At 36.2% G+C, this 16181-nt stretch overlaps 1 protein-coding gene across 3 annotated transcripts in view; it reads left to right on the plus strand.

The window, feature by feature from the left end:
* LOC150102608 (signal-induced proliferation-associated 1-like protein 2) overlaps nt 1-16181 on the plus strand; it is a 485410-nt gene that overhangs the window by 72025 nt on the left and 397204 nt on the right. For 2 of the 3 annotated variants that reach the window (XM_090398858.1, XM_090398859.1), the window contains one exon: nt 9749-9873. The exons of the other annotated variant lie outside the window; for it this stretch is intronic. The gene's annotated coding sequence lies outside the window, so the exon portion shown is untranslated. The remainder of the gene's footprint in view (nt 1-9748; nt 9874-16181) is intronic. 3 annotated transcript variants of the gene reach the window in all.

A 16181-nucleotide genomic window follows, 5' to 3' on the forward strand; every position in this document is an offset into this window, starting at 1 on the left:
CACTAATTGGGCCTCACTTGTGTTTATGTGAATAGATGATCTGCTCACCTGGTTATTGGCAATTAGGAAAAATTGAAGAGAGTTGAATATGTAGACAGATTAAGGGAATGTGATCTTGTAGAGCTTGATAGATAGGAGGAGGAGAAGTGACATGTATAAGTTTGGTGAGAGGAGCCTATCAGATAGATAGATATAGATTAATTCTTGCTTAGAGTGATGGAAAAATGAGAGTTGGTCTTTGTCATGTGAGTAAGGAAGTGAAAAGGACTCTACAACCGTGTTATAAATAATGGTTTTGATTTCCCGATGTTTTGACCTTCATAAGTTTCATGACATGCATAAGTTTAGTGAGAGGAGCCCATCAGATAGATATAGATTAATTCTTGCTTAGAATGATGGTAAAATGAGAGTCGGTCCTTGTCATGTGAGTAAGGAAGTGAAAAAGGACTCTACAACCGTGTTATAAATAATGATTTTAATTTCCCAACATTTTGACCTTCTTATGAAGGTCATCATCGGGAGTACACACACACACACACGCGCGCGTGCACGCACACACACACACAGAGAAACTAAATTTCACACAGTATGATGAAGAGACAATGATGCAATTTCTATTTAAGCATCCCTGTAACGATCCGGGCGTGTGTGTGCCCTGGCGACAGCCCCCCCCCCCCTTCGTATCGGTGCCCGTATGCTCTGAATGCCCGCTTCCGCTGGCCCTGTGTGTATATATACTGGCCTGTATGTGTCGGTTTCCAGTAAACAGTGAAGGAAAGACTGCCAGAAGGAAGGCGTGAGATAAGTGTATCTAGAAATGGAAGTGTGTTCTACTTTTCAGTCTCAACTGTGAATTGTTTGTGTTGTTTGTTTAGGTAGCTGAGGAAAGTGTCTGGTGGCCATGGGGCCAGATAGCGAAAACATTTCCTCAGCCACCTAAACAAACAACATAAATGCATGCAATTGTTTACACTGCACCAAAACATGGTATGAACATAAATTTAAGGAGGCCTGTGACATTCTTATCAATCAACCTAATGTGAACGATAATGATGGTCTAAAAATCCCAAGCAAATGGAAGGCACATATTCTACCCATTTAACCTTTCTCCCTAAGAGTTAATTATAAATAGGACCACAGGTAATCCAGGATCTTAAATCTACTATGACAAATGTCGTTAAATTAGGATATCATTTTTACTGTAACAAAACTATATGAAAGAATGTTTCTCTGACATTGTCTTAAATAGAATATAGCTTTTATTTGGTTAATTTATTTTATTTCATTTATTTATTGTAATTTTATTTTATTTTCACTAGAAGTCAGGTCAGTAGAATAACCATAGATCAAATCATTGTCTCTTCAGCATACTGTGTGAAATTTAGTTTCTCTGTGTGTGTGTGTGTGTGTGTGTGTGTGTGTGTGTGTGTGTGCTGCAGATGTGTGTGTGTGTGTGTGTGCGTGCTGACCTTCATAAGAAGGTCAAAATGTTGGGAAATTAAAATCATTATTTATAATACAGTTGTAGAATCCATAATTTGTGTAAAATGAATGCTGATCATCGTGTAACAATAAAGGAAAGGAGTTTTTTTTACCATGGTGGGTTGTGAATGAGTGAGATGTGCTGCTGGAGTGTGTAGTGGGTGCTCCAAAGCTTATGTCTTCAAGGCTAAATATGATTGTGGGCAGTAAGTGTTTATCCTTCCACATGGATAACGAGGTAATAGTTCCACTGTATAAGGTACTAATAAGGCCATGATTACTTGCATGACTCCACAGAGTATTTAGATGCCAAGTCTTGGATGTAATGCTACTAAGAGCATGTTCAGTGTGAATTTTAAATTACAGGGACAAGTAGCAACCAGAAGACTTGATAATGAAAATTTGCGAGCCAAATGCAAATGACACGGTGCTAGGTCTGAAATATATTAAGATCCTGACTACATAATTTTAAAACAAAATATTTGTTGTTTTATCCTTAAAAAAAAATTACATGTGGGACACGAGGAGAACTATTTCCAACAAGACAGATGACATCAATTCATCATGTTTGGCGAGGCAAGGCTTCACAACTTTCTTTTGTATAAACATTCTAAGAGCAAACTGCTTTTGTGAGGGACCTTAATTTTATATCAGAGGGCTTAAGGTTAGTGGAAATTGCATGTTATGCATGTTCAGATTCTTCCGGCTCATGAAATTTATTATAATTGTCTTATTTATTTAATATAATTTGCCAGCAAAGATTGGCCGATTGGTAGAGCCTCTGCTATTAATGGCTTACGTAAGCAAGTTTGAGTGTGGTTAGTAGTTGGAAGGGGATCAATCGTTCGATTCTGTTGGCACATTCTCCCTCGATGAGTCTTTGGACTCCCTGGAGGCGTCAAATAATAATAATTGGAATGTTTATCATGATGGACTGCCACAGATCTACCAGTTTGGCTGAAGTGTAACTCGCAATGGAAGGGAATTTGATAAACACCAGGGTAGACTGAGCAGAAGTTGATCCTTTACTGAGCCTTAAAGGAGAGAAAAGAAAAAAGCAGAAATCTTGTTAATAGAGTGAAAAGACACCTGACTAAGCTAAACAGCTTGGTTATTCTTTTTTTAGAATGCCTTTAATATAAGGAATGGTAAGGAGATAAGGCTTCTTGGTGAAGCTATTAGCAAGGAAAAGTGGTTTTAATAGAATTTGTGATAGCAATGTTTCTAGAGCATAGAGTGAGCCTGCTGTACAAGTCTTAATGGTGCCAGATTTTTGACAAGGACAGTGATGTAAAATAGCATGAATGCATAGTTCAGTATGTGAGTTTTCTTTCTAAAAATGGTGAAATGTATCTACTATCTGGCTGATGGAGGTCTAAAAAGGTAATATGATGATCTTTTACTAATTCAAGAGGGAACTGAGTACACATATCTGTATCACAAGGATTCAGTTGTTCCATGAAATAGTTTGCAAGGGTTGGAGAAAAAAGGGCCATCCATGTACCCTTCAGTCTACTGGCAAAGCTTTTTCTAACAAGTAAAGTAACCAGAGTGGATGATAAAATCATCAAGATGAACATTTTTCACTTCAAAGAAAAAAAATCTCGGCTTTGTCCTGCTGCAGTGATATCTTAATCATCTTAGATGCTGTGTCTATTCACAAATGTTCCCCTGGATGAAACTTTCTTGTAGATATTCTTTGTTTCTCTGATTTTGTCATCATTCTGGTCACTTTTTGGAACAAACTTTACCAGCAGATTTAAGGTACAGCCATGGGATTGTCCTTTTTCTCCAACCCTTGCAGACTATTTCATGGAGCAATTTGAACAAAAACTACTAGATCTCTCCTGAGCATTCTTTGTGGTACTGCAAACTGTAAAAATGTCATTCACAAATATGTGGATAGCATTTACAGTTCGGCCATGTTCCCTTTGGAACTTCAAGAAAAAAAATGTTACAAAGATTGATAGTACCACAAAGAATGTTTAGGAGAGATCTAGTAGTAACTCTCCACAAAACTCGTAACTTTTCTTGAAACTGAAGGAAAATCAATCTCTGCCTTTAGTCAATCACAGATAACTGTATTAAAGCCATCAGTGATTTTAATAGGCATCTGGGGAGGAGAGTACCATAGACAACTGTTATCTCATGGTCTCTAGTGTGTGTGTGTTATTTTCTGAAATAATGCGAGTACAGTGGATCATTTGATTAACATCCTCATTAATGCTTCATTGACTAGTTTTATTCTTACAAGAAAAATGTTCAGAGTGTAGCTATTATTCTCTTAAAGTAGAAAAAAAATAGTATTTTCCTTCTTGTAGACCCACTTTATTGGCCGGATAGTGACACTTCTCTGTTTTTAGAAAGAAAACTACACTGGACTTTACATTCATGCTCATTCACATCACCATCCTTGTCAGAAATCACTATTAAGTCTCGTATACATCTTATCTCTCATTCTTTATGCTGTGCTGAAGCATTGCCATTACAAAAATTAAATTATATATTAAGACTACCTTTTTTGGCTAATGGCTTCACACCAGTTATGCAAACAAGGCCATTAATAACTAACTATGGGATTTCTTGTCACCTTCACTTCCAAGAAGTGGTTCATCTTTACTGTTCCTTATGTAATTTCTGAAAGAATAACCAAAATGCTTAGATCTGGTGACTTTTTTTGCCTTATTAACAAGATTCTCCCTCCCTTTTTTTATTCTTCAGGGTAAAAGGATGAACTTTTGCCCTTAGCTTACTCTAGCATTTATCAAATTCTCATTCATTTTGGGTAATCATGTTTCAGCCAAACTGGTACAGGCATCGTTCCTTCTGGTCCCTTGCCAAGGCCATTGGGTGCAACTTTTGTCCACACTGGTTTCCACTACTCGCATCCAGATGGTACTGTAGTCACTTCACCTAAAAGACGATGACATCTTACTGGCATCACTCTTTTCTTCCAATTTCTGTACAAAGTTTCCTCCACTCCACCAAGAATTGCTCTTTCTCTATGCCAACCCTAGTCTTCTATTTTGATTTTCAAATGAAACTGCCATCCAATTGCTATCACTCCTGTTCTCTCTAAAATTAAGTAGTTCATGGTGGATGGTTTCTCTTCGGATTTCCTCACCAATGTGGGAGTACCTCAGGGTTTGGTACTTTCACCCACTCTCTTCCTCTTGTATATAAATGACCTGCTCACAGAGACTTCATTTCTTATCCATAACTTTGCTGATGGAAGTACACTCTATTCCTCCTTTTCATTTGAACTTTATAGTGCTCAATTATTAGAATCCTCAAGATCTACCATGACCAGTGTCCTGAACTCCAGTCTCCTAGCTATATCCATGGAGCAAAGAAAACCTTGCAGATGCCAGTGCTACCAAAACTTAGTCATGTCTAATCTCCAGCAAGAAAGAGCTCGCATCCCTCTCCTAACTTTCAGTAATCTCCAGATATGTAAACCAGGTGTCGGCAGGCTGCATGTGGCCCAAATGTGCATTTTTGGTGGCCCATAAAAGGTTGACCATACTTACATGGCATGTGGCCAGTAAAATTTTATCATCAAGAAAAGACGTTATGGACATTTCAAGAGGACTTTATCTACTAGTCAGGTGCTAGATGGTTAAGTAGAGGTATTGTGCTAAAAATATTTTTTAATTTATGTGAAGAAATAGATATTTTCATGATGGAACACAAAAATACTGTCCTGCAACTATCGGATAAAAAATGGATTGTGTCTCTTGCATTTATGGTAGACATTACAACTACCTTAATGAACTTAATTTGAACCTGTAGGGCCAAGGTAAATTACTGTCAGAACTGTTTTCTGACATAAAAGCTTTTGAAGGCAAACTATGTCTGTTGAAGAAATATATAATGGAAGAAAATCTACATGATTGCAAATTGACATCTACAGTTGGATGGCAAACACAAAAGAAACTTTTGTTGGTATTATTAAAGATTTACAAAACGGAATTTTCAATAAGATTTGTGGATATTGAATCCTTTTAATGTCGACATTCATGACCTGCCAAACCGACCACTGATGCAAGTTTTGGAATTGCAGCAGAATGAAATATTAAAGAATGCATTTTCGTTAGAAAATATTTAAAAAATTTATCAATGCTTACCAAAAAATTTGAAGGATTAATTTTTGCAAAGAAGATGATAGTCGCATTTGGAAGCACATATATTTGCGAACAAGCATTTTCTGCCATGATTTTAGAAAAAATATATATTCTTCTCGACTAACTGATGAACATTTGCATGCTTCAATTCGAATTTACATCTTAGGTTATAAAGTAGATATAGATAATTTGGCTAAGGGAAAACAATCAAAAAAGTCACATTAAGTAGGAAGACATACATATTGTGATGCGTAAAACTATATTACTTACATGATTATTTTTCATTGAGTTTCATTTTAATGCTTGTTTCATATCTTGTATACTTTATAAATATTTCTGTTTTTTTTTTTTTTTTTAAGATTGATATAATAAAAATTGATACCTTGAGTATTTTTTCCGCTCATTATTTTCTATTAATTAAACCCTTGCGACCCTATTATTAAAAATAAAAGTTGAATGTGGCCCACGAGTCTGAAAAGGTTGCCAACCCCTGATGTAAACAATCAGATTTCACTTCTTGAGCTGATCTATACCAATGTCCTTTCCTGGCACAAGCACATTTCAACCATAGCTTCTGCAGCCACCAAAAAACTTGGTGTACTTTTTTGCACAAGACACTGTTTCACAGCTGCTAACTCTCTACAAATCCCAAATCAGCCCAGCCATGGAATATCGTTCACATATTTGGGATGGTGCACCAAAATTCTTTCTATGATATCTTGATTCTATCCAGAAGAAGGTAGTCTGGTCAATTAATGATCCCTCTCTCTCACACATCCACTTCGATCCCTCTCCCACAGACATTCAGTTTCTTCCTTATGCCTCTTCTACACAAACTTTCATGGGCAGTGCTTTTCACCTTCATGGAATCACAAGCCTCATCATGGGAGGTCAGCACTTGTCAATAAGCCTATGAAACTACTCCTTAAACTTATTCACCAGTTGCACTTTAACCACCCTCTCAGGTAATGCATTCCATGCTCCTATGGCTCTCCATGCAAGAAACTTACTTCCTATCCTTTTACTTACTGCAACTTCCAGGGAGGGACACTTGTTCTTGTTTTTTCCCCTTACCATATAAAAAATTTCAGTGTTAATCTGATAATAATCCTTCAACAGCTTAAATGTCTCAGTAATATCCCTCCCTTTTTGTCTTTTATCCACCAAACACTGCAGTCTACATGAAAAAAAAAATTATTCCTCCACTTTCCTCAAATCATAAGAACAAGAGCTATTGCTAACCAACACCTTTTTATAGGCTAGCTTGAAACTCACCTAATCAATTTCTCTTCCTCCTCTTTCATTAAACTGGAACAGTCTTCCTCCACTCTGCCTTACCCAGAGAATAACCATCAGTTAAAAAAAAAAAAAAAAAAAAAAAAAAAAATCGTAAACAGATTTCTCGTTTCTTATTCTTTTGCCCACACATGGTACTGATCTGCTATAGGCCTTGTGATCTCTCAGGTATTGGTCAGATATATAAAAAATCGACAATCCATTGCAGTATCATGTTGTGATAAGATTATCTAAGCTGGAACCCTGAATCCTAGTTCTTCTGTTAGATTTCATTATACATCATACGAAAACCTCTTTTGCAGGATGCTATGGAGGTAGGTAATTGTGCGAGCATATCTATGATGCTCGCACAATTATGCACAATTATTCTGCAAGTGTGGAAGAGAATAATTATCATTACAGACAAGAACATTGCACACTGGTAATGATGATAAATCATATCCATCAAAGATGTTAGCATCATTGTGTGTTATTCTTTCTAAAAAGATTGTTTTCCTAAAGTCAAAAAGATTTTATTTTGAAAGCTTTTATTAAATTAAAAAAAAATTATGTTCCAATCTATAGCTATCTGTTAAGTGTGAGTGGCAAGCCCCCTACTTTTTACTAGTTGAATGTCTAATTAGGAAAATGTCGTCCTCTTTGAAGAAGAGTGTTGAAATGCTAGCAAATCCTTAACACTTGTGAGGGAAAAAAAAATTCTATTCGAGAGATTCTGATTGAAACAAACCCTCCACAAAACTCTGAACATTTCTTGAAACTGAAGGAAAGTCAATCTCTGCCTTTAGTCAATCACACATAACTGTACTAAAGTCATCGGTTATTTTAATAGGTATCTGGGGAGGAGAGTACCATAGACAATTGCTATCTCATGATTTCTAGTGTGTGCGTGTATTATTGTCTGAAATAATGTGATTCTGCGGATCATTTTTATTGATTAACATCCTCATTAATGCTTCATTGACTAGTTTTATTCTTACAAGAAAAATGTTCAAAGTGTAGTTATTATTCTTTGATTGAATTGGAAATTCAGTCTCAGAGGATTGTCTTACAGATGTTGGATTCCCATTATCTGCTGTACTGTCCTCACAATTTTAGGTCCTTCTTTACAATCACTCCCATATCTTTATCCACCACCATTCTTTCAAATGTGTTTGTTTGGTAGCATATATTAGTTTCTTACTTAAACCATCCAAAACAAATAAAATTTTATGCTGTAAACTTAATCATTTTCATGATTTAATCAATCACATTTACTTAATATTCAAGATACTGTAGTGACACGTGAAAGGGACTGGTGTGGGAACAGAGGGAGGTGGATGAATTTGAGATTCTTAGAATATTGCAGAATTGTAGTATAACTGTGGGATTAGATGGAATATCAGCTTGTGTTTCATGAGAAGGTGCAAGGGAACTGGTAGTGCCTCTGACTAGGCTGTTTAATTTAAGTCTCAGCTCAGGCAGAGTTCCATGGGAGTGGAAGGAGGTAAAATAAGACTGCAGTAGCAAATTATAGATCAATCAGTATGTCAGGAATGTTAGTAATAATACTGGTAAAGCTAGTCAAAAAGAGAATTCAGGAATGGGTGGAAAAGAATATGATACTTTGAGAGGCAATAAGGCTTTGTGAAGGGTTGGTCATGACTTAATAATTTACTAACTTTTTATAATAGTGACAACTGAGTTTAATAAAGGGAATAGCTACACAATGATTCTGCTGAATTTTGCAAAGGCATTTGACAGAGTACTGCATGAAATTCTGTTATGCAAATTAGAACAAATGGGAACACATATATTACTGGTTATATGCATATGAGGATGGCAGATAGATGGAGGAGCAGAATCCAGAAGAAAGTAGGTGACTGGTAGTGTGCTATAAAGTTCTGTGCTAGGGCTATTACTGTTTAATTTGTACATAAATGATATAGGAAGTAGTCTGAAGGGAAATATTCAATTGTTTGCTGATGATGCAAAATTGGGTAGAATAATAGATAATCAATAATCAAGGCAATGCAGAGAGCTTACAGGATAATCTAAATAGGCTGTTATTATGGGAAAAAGATAATCAGTGGCAGTTTAATGTGGAGAAATGTAAAGGTATGCATTTTGGGATAAATAGATTACAAGCCGTGTACCATATTGAAGGAATTGTACTTCAGGAAATAGATAAAACTAGGGATCTGGGAGTGGTAGTAGAGTTGAAGTTTAGAAGGCATATTGCTAAGGTTGCCAAGGTAGCTCATAAGTTTACTTGGCTATTGAAGAACACACTAACAAGTAGAGACAAGGAAGTGTTATTCCTCTTTATAAGACTTTGAAATGTCCACATCCGGATTATTGTGCTCAGGTCTGGTCATCTGGGTTTCTTGGGGATGAGAAAGTAGTAGAGAGGCGAATGACCAAGATGGTGAATGGTCTGTGGAATGCTCCATATGAAGATAGATTGAAGATTTGTGGATTGCAGAAGTTGGTTGACAGGTGAAAAAGAGGGGATATGATAGAAACATTTAAGTTCCTTAAAGGGTTTTATAGGCTTGATGCAGGGGAAATGTTACAGTACTTGTTATACAGGGACAGAACAAGAGGTCATCCTTGGAAGTTGAATAAGAGTAGTTAATAGGGGTGTGATCACTAGATATTTTGCTTGGAGAGTGGTGAATGAATGGAATGGATTGCCAGAGACAGTTGTGAGTGCAAGGAGAGGTATGATAGATATTGTGTGGCTAGTTTGGGTCTCTTGTGATGAGTCGTCACACTACATGGAGGTGCCCAAACAACAAAAATAATTTTTGGTTAACATAATTAGTTTTTCTTATAGGTGATGATTTATTATTGTTTTTTCATTATAGATAATGATCTCATCCTAATGCACTTAAATGCAATGTTTATATCCGTCCTGATGATGATCTTTATAATACTTTTGGGAGATGCCGAAAACATCAGCCATTTTGTGGTAGATGCAAGAGAAGCTATGGTAAACATTGCCATTTTTTCCTCCCTTGATTTTTATTTTTTTTTTTGCTTATACTCTGACTTTTGAATAGAAGCCATTAATATTTCATTTTCAGTAAATAAATTATGTTGAACAGTACTTTGTAAATCTGTCTATACTAATGCTTTCCTTAGAAAAACTAAAACGTTTCTTAAAAGCTGAAGTTTGATCTGAAATCATTCTTATTAAAATTATTCACAAATTATGTTGGTGGGATTATACTTCATGAAACTGATGAGGCAAGGGATCTTGGAGTGTTAGTAGATAGGAAGTTGAAGTTCAGGGGCCGTGTAGCAAAGATTGCAAATACAACTCAAAAGATAACTGCTGAAACAGACGTTCACATGTAAAGATAAGATGTCATTTTTACTCTTTACAGGGCCTCGATAAGACCTCAGTTGGACTATTGTGTGCAGGTCTGGTCTCCTGGTTTCTATTGTGATTCTGATATATTGGAGAGAGTGTGCAAAGGAGAGTGTTAAAAATGATACCAGGATTATGAAGACAGATCGAGAATTTGTAGACACTAGCAAATAGGAGAAAGAGGGGTGATATGATTGAGACTTGTGAACTTCTGAAAGGGTCATACAGGATTTCAATTGATGGAATTTTTTCAATTTATGGAGGGTGGGGAAAGGACGAGGGCATCCTTGGAAGCTGAGAATGAATGCCACTAAGAAGGGGTGAGTCCTGGATTTTTCTCTCATAGTGTGGTGTGTGATTGGAGTAGATTGCCATTGGATGTTGTGAGTGCAAGCAGTGTGTTCAGAAGAATTCAACAATAAGTATGATAGCCTGTGTATGTAGTATGTGGCCTCCTCGATGAGTCCTTGACTCTCTGGAGGTTTCTCTTAATAATAATAATAAAAATTATTCCAAAAAATTGTACATTGGATGATTTTATTTTATTTTAAGTTTTTTTGTCGTGTACTAAAATTGAGTATCTTTACTGGACCCAACTGCCTCTTTTAATTTGTTTTTGCTTATATGTCTTTTTAATATACTTTCTTATACATATGCATTGCATAGGAAATTTTTGTACATATGCATTATAATTTTTTGTGTTATTTGAGTCAGTTTTTTTTTTATGTTTAGTTCAAAAATGACCTTAAGATGTTATTACTCCCCAGTTTTGAGTAAGTCAGAAATAAAACTAGTGTTGAGGCTATCAGGTGAAAAGACGTGCTGATAGAGAGTTCCTGAAAGATTTGTGAATTTATTAAGTGTTTTCTTAGATTTAATTTTGTATTTTTAGTATATTATTGTAGCTTTTTAGTGTAATTATTGTACTATAGCATTTTATAATATAATTGCAGAAATATTATTAATTTTTACTACTCTTAAAAATGGTGCCAAAAACTCGTAATAAGGCAGTGTCTAAAGCTCAAGTTGTTGCTACTGAGGAGAGTGTTTGTCCTGATGAACAAAAGTACTGCTGCAATGATGATGATAATAATTTATCTGAGGATAAGTTGACATTAAAAATATCTTGATTACAGAAATGGTTAGAAAATCGACCAGGGAAATTGGAAAAACATTTGACTAAACTTACAGTTGTTGAAAGTTTTTCCACTTGGTTATACTGTAAATTAAAGATACCAAGAAATTATATGCTTGGTTTAATCCTTTATCCAAGCATAAGCAAGCAAAGTTTGCACCTGAAGTCTTTTAAGGACTGGGGCAACTCATGGTAAAGGTGGTATGACTTCACATCATTTGACATAGTATCCCATAATCAGAGGCATAGGTAGGGGGAGGGCAGAGGGGACGGTCTGAACTTTGAACCTTTTTGAATTTTTGCAGTTAATTCTAAAATTAACTGCAAAATGACTGAAATACAGTCTCGAGCACTCAATAATGCAGAATATGACTTCTGCATTATTTGGAAATAGTATTACATCATTTCCAAATAATGTAATACTATTGCGAATTTTCCTCACAATTGCTGTAAGTGTTGCTAGTTGTGAGAGGAGTTTCTCTATCTAAGTAAAATAGATCAAGAATTACCTACATTACTATGAAATAGACTTCACCAATGTCATCGACGATTTTGCTAACAGAAAAGAAAGAAAAATAACATTTTAGAATGTTGAAATTAAAGTTTTACTTCAAAAATAAACATAGTGTTTCAATTTATTTCCTCTACGTCGTTTTGACTTTTTGTGGTATTTTTGGTGTGTATTGAGAGGGGTGGCAAACTCAGGGACTGCCCTGGGCAGCAAAAGCTCTAGCTACACCACTGCCCATAATGCAAAGCACATCTCCTTGCAGACATGTATAATGCTATGCATTATGGGAAGGGTCATTACCCAGACCGGTTTTGACCTTTATCGAGATCTCATCAGTGGGAGCCAGATCCACAGGTGATTCCAAGGTTGAAGTAATGGAGAAGTCATATTCTCTTATGCGAGTTGCAAAAGATGTCGCACCTTATTATTATAATACTCTGGATTGGAGAATAGATAGTTGTTGAAAGTTTTTTCCCCAATTTGATATACTATAAATTAAAGATACCAAGAAATTATATACTTGGTTTCATGATTTATCCAAGTTTATCTATCTCTAATCCAGAGTATTATAATAATAAGATGTGTCACCTTTTGGCAACTCATATAAGAGAATATGACTTCTGCATTACTTCAACCTTGGTATCACCTCTGGGTTTGGCTCCCACTGATGAGACTTCAATAAAGGTCGAAACCGGTCTAGGTAGTGATCCTTCCCATAATGCATAGCATTATACATGTCTGCAAGGAGATGTGTTTTTTGCATTATGGGATACTAAGGCAAGTGATGAGAAGTCATACCACCTTTACCACGAGTTTCCCCAGTCCTGAAAATACTTCAGGCACAAACTTTGTTTGCTTACACTTGGATAAAGGATTAAACCAAGTACAGTTACACCCCGAGTTACGTAACACGCGACTTATTCACAGTTCCGTAATAAATGTACTAGCGCGTATGAAAACATTTGCTGCTTTGTGCAGGTGCGTCTTTGACAGCCTTATTGCGGTCCAGTAGTAGATGCCTTGCATGGTTAGCTCAGTCACCTGTTATCACTGCTAGTTTCGTTTTTTTTTTTTTACCCTTAAAATAGAATGCAAACGCAAAACCAAATGCGCTGGTAATAATTCTAAAAAATGAAGGTCTGTAATTACTTTAGAAGAAAAGTTGAAATTAATTCGTATGTATGAAGGCGGGAAAATTCTATCAACAATAGCTCGGGAAATAAATCAACCTATTTCGACAGTGAATACAATAGTGAAGGATAAAGTTCGCATTGTTGAAAGCATGAAAGGTGTGGTAGCATTATAGGGCACAATTATTACCAAGAAGAGGCCGGGCCTGATATCAGAGATGGAGAAATTGTTGTCTCACTGGATCGATGATCTGACACAGAAGCGAATACCGTTAAATTTACTGATTATCCAAGAGAAGGCTATGTCCTTATATAAGGATTTTAAAGAGCAGGACAGCATCACGGATGCAGAGAGTACATTTAAAGCTAGTGCTGGATGGTTCGAATGATTCAAGAAACGTACAAATCTGCACAGCATCAAAATTATGGGTGAGGCAGCAAGTGTGGATACAGACGTGGCAAATTGATATCCCGAACTTCTGACAGAAATAATTGAGGAGGGAGAATATGTCGATGAAATGTCTCTGTTTTGGAAAAGGATGCCAACATGGACATTTATTGCAAAAGAGGAAAAATCTATGACTGGATTCAAGGTCGCAAAAGATCGGATCGCTGTTATGATTAGTGGCAAGATTTCAGGGGACTTAAAATTTAAACCACTTACAGTGTACCATTCCCAGAGGCTGCATGCCTTTAAGAATATTGACGTGAGTATGCTGCCCATAATTTGGAAATTCAACACCAAGGCTTGGGCAAACGTGTGCTGTTCAGAGACTGGTTCAATAATCACTTCGTTCACCAGGTGAAGGAATCCCGTTTAAAGTGCTTCTCCTCCTGGACAATGTCCCTGGTTACAGAAGAGTTGGATGACTTTCATCCTGATGTAAAAGTTGCTTACCTTCCTCCTAGAACTACCTCACTATTGCAACCTATGGATCAAGGTGTTATTGCGACTTTTAAAGCCTACTATCTGCAGTGTACATTTTCCCAAGCAATCAATGCCATTGATAGTGGTAAGGGCATGATTTCTGGAAGAACTATAATATCCTTAACGCTATCAAAAACAGGGTGGCTTGGGATGAAATCAAGCAGACAACAATGATTGCTGTGTGGAAGAAACCCTGCCCAGAAATGGTCCATAATTTTAAGCATTTCGCAGGAGAGCAAACAATGACTGATACGGGTGCTGAGTTGGCAGCACCCATTTCAGCAGGCGATGGAGACGTGTGCAGCTGACACAGCAATTGGAGCTAGAAGTGGATAACGGTGGCATTAACGGGCTTCTTTTGAGTTCACGATGAAGAGCTAACTAATAATGACTTTATTCAGTTGGAGGCATTCCAAAGGAAATACTAAGCCGATTGAACCGCCAGACATAAAGAAATTTGCAACAAGGGGACTAGCCGAGGTTTTTAACTTGATTGACATGGCATTAGCAAATTTAGAATTGATGGATCCAAACGCTGAATGGTTCGAAAATGTTAGCCGCCATGTCTATTCCGGTATGTCTATCTACGAGGACAAGAAGCGTGTGACCACACAATCTACTCTAGACATGCTTGTGAGATGCCGTTCACAACAAAGTCAAGATGACAACTCAGCCTTCAACATCGAAAGGTGTAAAACTTCCCGCAGAACAGCATTCCTTAGTACAGCCAACTTAGCCATCACAAGACTTTTTTTATTTGAAAAGTGAATATTTCAGTTTATTTTTATATTCTTTTTTATTATATATTTTTCATACTTTCATATTTACAGTATGTATATTATTCAAATACAATTGATACATTTTTTTATAATTGAATTTTTTTTTAATCACCCCCCAAAAATGAAAAATATTAAAAATGGAAAATATCTGATTAATGGCAAAAAAATTAATATAAGACAGCAGTACGAGTAGCCATTGAACATTTTATTGTATGTATGTAATTTACAAATTCAAGTTATGTAAAGGTTTATGGAATGCATTACTTACATAACTCGGGATGTAACTGTATATAATTTCTTGGTATCTTTAATTTATAGTATAACTAAGTGGAAAAACTTTCAACAACTATCTATCTCTAATCCAGAGTATTATAATAATAAGGTGTGACACCTTTTGGCAACTCGTATAAGAGAATATGACTTTTACATTACTTCAACCTTGGTATCACCTCTTGGTCTGGCTCCCACTGATGAGACCTCAATAAAGGTCAAAATCGGTCTGGGTAGTGATCCTTCTCATAATGCATAGCATTATACATGCCCGCAAGGAGATGTGTTTTGCATTATGAGATACTAAGGCAAGTGATGTGAAGTCATACCACATTTACCATGAGTTGCCACAGTCCTGAAAACACTTCAGCCAAAAACTTTGTTTGCTTACACTTGGATAAAGGATTAAACCAAGTATATAATTTCTTGGTATCTTTAATTTAAACTTAGACAGGATAAGCAAAAGGATCAGAACAAGAACAGGCAGAAAAGTACTGAACTTGGTAGTCAAAATATTAATAACTACAAGGTAAGTCAGCTAAAATCTAAGAAAAAAGAGGTCATATGGTATGGTGACTCAATTTTAAAATTTGCGCTTGTCGAGGGAGTCACCACTTCTATTTTCCCAGGAGTGAAAATTAAAAATATCACAAACATAATTGAAAACCAAAAAAGAAAAGTAAAAGAGATGGTAAGTACAAATAATTTAAGTAGTGGCAAATATAGTATGAGAGAGGATATGAAAGGTCTGTTTGGAAGAAGCAAGAAAGAAATGTGAGAGTAAAAATTGTTGGATTACTACCTAGATATGACAGTACTGAGTTAAGAAGGTCGATGATAGCAAACGATTTCATGCACAGGCTGTGTAGAAGATATGGATGTGAGTTTTTAGATGTGTGGGGTGTGTTTGACAGAAAAGACTTGTATAAGAAGGATGGCCTGCACTTGAATTCATTTAGCATCAGAAGCCTGGAGAAATTCTTGGTATGAGACCTAATGCATAGAGTCAGGGAAACTAGATGGTCAACGGAGGAATGGGATAAATGTGTGTGAAAGTTCAGATATGGTATGCAAACGTGAAAAAGATATGAATGTCTTTGAACATGGTTATGTATGTGGTGAAGGTGTGGAAAAATATGCTTTAGGTGTGGATGTTTTTAAGTATGACTGGGGA

Source organism: Typopeltis vanoorti, chromosome 10, assembly GCF_054136105.1.
Source record: "Typopeltis vanoorti isolate ZY-2024b chromosome 10, IOZ_Tvanoo_1.0, whole genome shotgun sequence".
Taxonomy (NCBI): domain Eukaryota; kingdom Metazoa; phylum Arthropoda; class Arachnida; order Uropygi; family Thelyphonidae; genus Typopeltis; species Typopeltis vanoorti.